We start from the raw sequence: 5,549 nt of genomic DNA on the forward strand, positions 1-5,549 counted from the left end.
TCACCCCCCGTTGGATTTCTCTCCCCTGACTGCTTTTTTTCTGAGGTTAGAAAATGAGTCTCTACAGACTCAGCTCGTCTTCACAGATCAACAAGCTATGAAAGGATCTGGCTTCCTGTTTCATTTCCGTTGAAGTTTACAGAGTCCCACAGGCTGTCTATGCTTCTCCATATCCAAGCCACAAGAAAAAAATTAAGCATAACTCAGCTATTTAGAAAGGTCACATTGCTGTCTCTCTCTGCGTCTCCCAAGTTGTTGGAGGGATGGAGGCTTTGTTTTTCAGACTGTGATGCAGTACCCATGCATGGTCTCAGTGGTAGTCCACAGAGTCACAGCTTCTCCTTTTCAGCTCCAATGTCACATTTGATTGCTAAGCTCTTAACATTACTTATCATGCAATTAATGTGCCTACCGTAGAAACAGTCAGACCATGAAGAGGAAACAGGTGGTCTACACAAACATCCCTTCCCATGGTTATGGACCATGCTATGTAAAAGCAAACTTTGCACAGATATGGTTAAATCACTTCATAGATATGGGGTTTTAAACTGGAGTAAGCAAAGAGTTCTTCGAGACAGTCTTTCCTTATCCCTCCTCACTCATGGTTTTAAGTTAAATGAGAAAAGTGGTTTCTTGCAGTCTAAGACTATTAATTCCTTCTTAATTATGCTGTTGGAAGATATATGACAATACCACAGCTTACAAGTTTACTAAATCTAGTCTCCCACTCTGAAAATACCCACAAGTTCTTGTTTCAGAGGGTGAAGCAGCCACTTGCCCTTGCCTCCCAGAGATTCCTACTCTGTTAACAATTGTTTCACATTTCACATGCATTTTAAAAAAAACAGTACAATTACTGACTCACATTTTACTTTCCCTAGAGTGTCAGCTTCCCTTTCTACCCCTTTTATTACAGTATTTTTGTCAATTTAGTTCTAAAATGCTATTTTTCAATAATCGCCTAGCATCAGGAACGTTTATTTAAAAAAAAAATTGAAAAGTGATGTTGGGGATATAACTGTTACCTATATTACATTATTCTTTTTATTTGTTGGCACCTCAGGAGGTGAAGGTGAAATCTGCTCTCCCTGCTCCAATCCAAGCCTTGGGTCCCGTGACTTCAGGCCTGCTAACACTTCTTATTTCACCATTTACTGTGGAGGAAGGAGGAGAGGAGAGAAACAAAAGAGAATTTTCTTTCCTAAAGTGTTCACTTGCTAGCTTTGAGTGCTCTCGTGCTATTCATGCTACATGCCAGTGAGCATCCAAAGGCAGCAAGTGAACTAAAAAAACAGTGTTTAAATGTGTGTATATACACACACACACACACACACGTTATATATATGTATATAGGTGTATTTTTTTTGTCTGTGTTCTGTTCCCATTAGCAGATCAAGATAGTTCTGAGAGCAGAAAATCTGTGGACTGGCTACAGGACCAGTGCATCTGGAAAGAAAATTAGTAGGATGGAAGAAAGAAACACTGCATGTGTCCTCTTTTGCCTTCCTTGTTCAGCACTGGGTGTTTGGCACATTGGAGGGTTTTTTTGAGTGTTTTTTTCTTTTTAATAAAGCAAATAAAGGAAGCTGCCTAGTTTAAATTTTACAGTGAAAATTGACTCTCTTTTCTGCACTCAATTCCCTTTAGCCACCTTAAATTCATCTGTTATACTTCTTACTTTACTTTGGTAGTTTAGTTTGCTCTGGCCATAAACAGTTCTGGATATTTAGCACTTCCTACTCTTCGTCTCTTCTTGCAGTTTCCACATTCTTTTACCCATATACCATAATTCCCAAACGAGCATAGCTGTTTCAACCTGGATAACTCTTTAATTTCTCCTTAGGCTTTATACAAGTAGGAAAAGCATGGATTACCTCACTTTCCTGCTGTGCTGGGGCATAATATTTGCCCAAGGTCTGAATTTCTTCTGTACTACAGAGAACATCTTTAGGGCATGGTGAGAATGCTGGGACATCTGAACTCTCTATGTGGCAGGGAACTTGAGAGAGTTCTGGAAAGTGATGTTGTCTTTGCTACAACAGGATTAGGTGACAGACAAAGAAAGGCTCCAGGAAGGAGAAGAAGAAAAACCAGGACCTTCTACACTCCTTCCTTGCAGGAAAACCCCAGCTGAGCTTTGGAACTGGACTAAGTTACGAGACATGCAGAATTAATTCCCCATATACACCATGAATCTTATTTTTAGATTAGAAACAGCTATGGGGTCTATGCAAGGTTATGGTGAAAAGAGAAAGACAAACCTTAGAGAGATGATGAGTTTGGTATGCTGGAGGCACCTGGGCTGACAGAATCCACAAACTAAGAATAGCTGTGTTTTACTAAATAGTTAGTGTTTGTTTGCATGCCTGCCTATTTGCACTCTTTATCACATTCACAAGCTGACAAGGAAATTTCCTTTGTCCACCCCCACACTTGTGTGGCGGGTGTTATCAGATGGCCTCTCCTACCCCTGCCATTCCCTTGTGTTTCTGTGAGATGCAGAAAATGAGCTCTACACTTGGCTTCACCACAGCTCAATGTGGTTGTTTCCCTGCTCACCAGTGATAGGAGAGCTCTTGGTTTTCAGCAGCAGCTGGGAAACCCAAACATGACATGGCACAACGTCACCCAGCTCTCTGAAAGCTGTGAACACAAGATGGCCACCTGAGTTTGTCCTGGAGTTGCAGGCACTTCCATCTCCATTGCTGAGCCCTAGAGCAAACTACTTACTTTCTTCCCGCTTTCTCTCCTTCTATGGAACAGATTAAGGTTACAGAGACAAATATCCCCAACCTCCAGTTGCATGTAGTCACTTTTGGTCTGCTGTAACAGAACAAAACATCTCATCTGCTACCTGGAAGAAAAATGAGCCTTTTCAGAACAATTATTCTTATTGCTGACAACTTTCTGCTGCAGCTGGATAGGTGGGGGCAAGGAGAGATGCTGTCCTAGGCAGGTGCTCAGTTGGTTACTTAGTGGTTCAACAGGTAGCCTTTTCTTTCTGAACACTAGTAACGGCATCAATACAGTCTACTTTCTGGATTTTAGAAGCATGAAATGCATTGTGAGTGCAGAATTGCCTCCTAGTGCCTGGGTTTGGGCACAGAATATCAACTTCCTGGAGAAGAAAAATCCATATTACAAAATCTGTGATGGACATTGCTTTTTAACAATTCTTTTAAAATCAAATACTTTGTACTTGAAATAAGTACATTTTACTCCATATTATTACTTATTCAACATGCAAAGGCTCAGCTGTTTCTCCTTCATGCTGAAAGATGTTACTGCCACAAGAAACAACATACAGCCTATTTGTAGGCACTTTTTTCTTTTTTCTTTTTTTTTTTTCTTTTTTTTCCTTTTTTTCTGTCAAGTGTCAATCCCTGGCTTTGCAACAGTGACTAAATATTTATGTTTCATTGCCAAAAGTGCATAGCAGCAAACCAAAGCTAGCGTTTTAAGACCTGTGTGCTATGAGTGACTCACTGGGACTAAAGATGTGAGCACCCCCTTCCCTGGGGCTCTTCTCTGAAGCAGGAGGAGCAGCTGCTTTCTGCCACCCCCTAAGAACCACAGCAGTCACCAGCAATGGCTTGTTGTGTACTGGAACAGCAAAACAGGGTCACTGAGGGGAAGAAAGGAGCTCATTCTCTTCAGAGGAAGGAGTCATTCAAATGCCAACAGTGAAAAGAGCAAACTTTCTTCAGATGGAGGCTAAGTAACAAGCAGGAAAATAAAATACACATAAAAACCGTGTAAAAACTAAAGGAAAGCAGTAGCCTATACACATCAGAACAACAATGGAAAAGTAATGGAGAGATGAGGGCTTGAGCATACACACGTCTCCCTTCATAATGCAGCTTATTGATCTACACGTCTTTTAGATTAACAGAAACAGCAACAGAAGATGTTCCTTTCTGAAAGACACTTTGTGCAGCTGGTTGCTTATTCAGAATTGCAAAGATAAACATCCTGGTTCTATTTGCCATTTCGTTTCCCCTATCCCCCAACAATCCCTATCCATGCTGACAGCTGAAATTAATATATGTACTTCATTTATCAGAAAAACAACCTGCTGCTAAACTAATACAGGCTATACTTAAGTATGTATTTCACAACACAGAAGGAAGTATGACATCAATTTCTTTTAATTAGGATACGGGACAGGAATTCAGAGGATGAACATCTATTTTTGCAGTTGCCAGAATTTTACGTATCTTCAGCAAATCCTTTAACACCTGTTAAAAAGGGGGAAGGGAACTAAAAAGCTTTCTCCATCTGTAAAGTGAAGTTTGATGATTAAAATTGAGAGCTGCTGAAAATACCATGGTGATGGAGACTCTTCAGCTGAATATACGGCCCCCGCTGTGATAACAAGCAGCGCTCTCATCTCCCTCTGCAGTCAGTGACAATGAAGATAGAATTCTACTTGCAAGGGATGTCAGTACCTCCCTGACAAAGGATTCAATGATTTCTCTTGCTGTAATTTTTTTATGGATCTTACCCTTTTTGACAATTTGCTATTTAGACAGCAAGTATTAGAATTTCTAATTTTCTGGCAAATAAATGATCTATATTTTCTTTAAAAAACTCCCTGTGTTGAGAATGTAAGAATGAAATTTCCTGGCTGTTCTCATATGGCTTCTTCTCAAATACATATGAACGTGCAAATTTTCCTGGACCCATCTTCCACCACGAAAATTTTGTCTGAGTGAAGTTTGCCCTGAGATGTTTATAGGATTTCTGTAGACCCCAGGGCCCTGCAGGAATTGCTCCCTCATCATGTCAGGCATGCAGACATCCCAGATGCCACCCCTGGGTGTGCACTAAGCAGACAGCACAGCATAGTTCAGGAGGTCTGATCCATGCTTGGGATGTTGGGCTCCAAGCTGATCCATACAGGGGGTTGGTGGTTCATTTCAGCTTCTTGCATCCATTTACCAAAGAAGGTGGGGATTTTGGGTAGTTCCAGGAGAACAAAGCAGAGGTCTTTCTCCTATGATTAGGAGAACTGTGTCTTGGATTCTGCTTTTATTTCCTCAAAATTACTTCTAGATTTAATCATCTCCTATGAACAATCTGGATTTACATTACGGCAGAAAAATGCTACTTTCTGTGGCAATTCAGGATGACAGTTTGAAGACTCCTGAAGCTGCCAGCAAATTTTTATAGGGAGTTTTACATTTAAAAGGATCATTAACTATACAATCCCATAATTGGATCCTTATGTTACAGGTTTTGTTTGAAAGCTCAAATGGTGTCTACGTATGTTAATAAACTTATTTTAGCACTGAGAGCACAAATGTGTGACAAATTGCCTTGGAGGAGAAATGAAAGGGAGACCAACTAAACTTTCATTTATGTGAGGGAAGGAATCTGACATGTTGGGGGCACAGCAGGAAACCAATGAGGAACAGAATGTACAGCCATCGCTGCTGTTAAATATAGATCCTCAGTTCTGAGGCAGTGCAGAGCCTTGCTCTTGGGGTCTCTTCAGCTAGCAGGTGTCCCATGTCCTCAAAACACCTCATATTCAGGACAAAAATTGA

This window comes from Sturnus vulgaris, chromosome 1, assembly GCF_052056855.1.
Source record: "Sturnus vulgaris isolate bStuVul1 chromosome 1, bStuVul1.hap1, whole genome shotgun sequence".
Lineage (NCBI taxonomy): Eukaryota > Metazoa > Chordata > Aves > Passeriformes > Sturnidae > Sturnus > Sturnus vulgaris.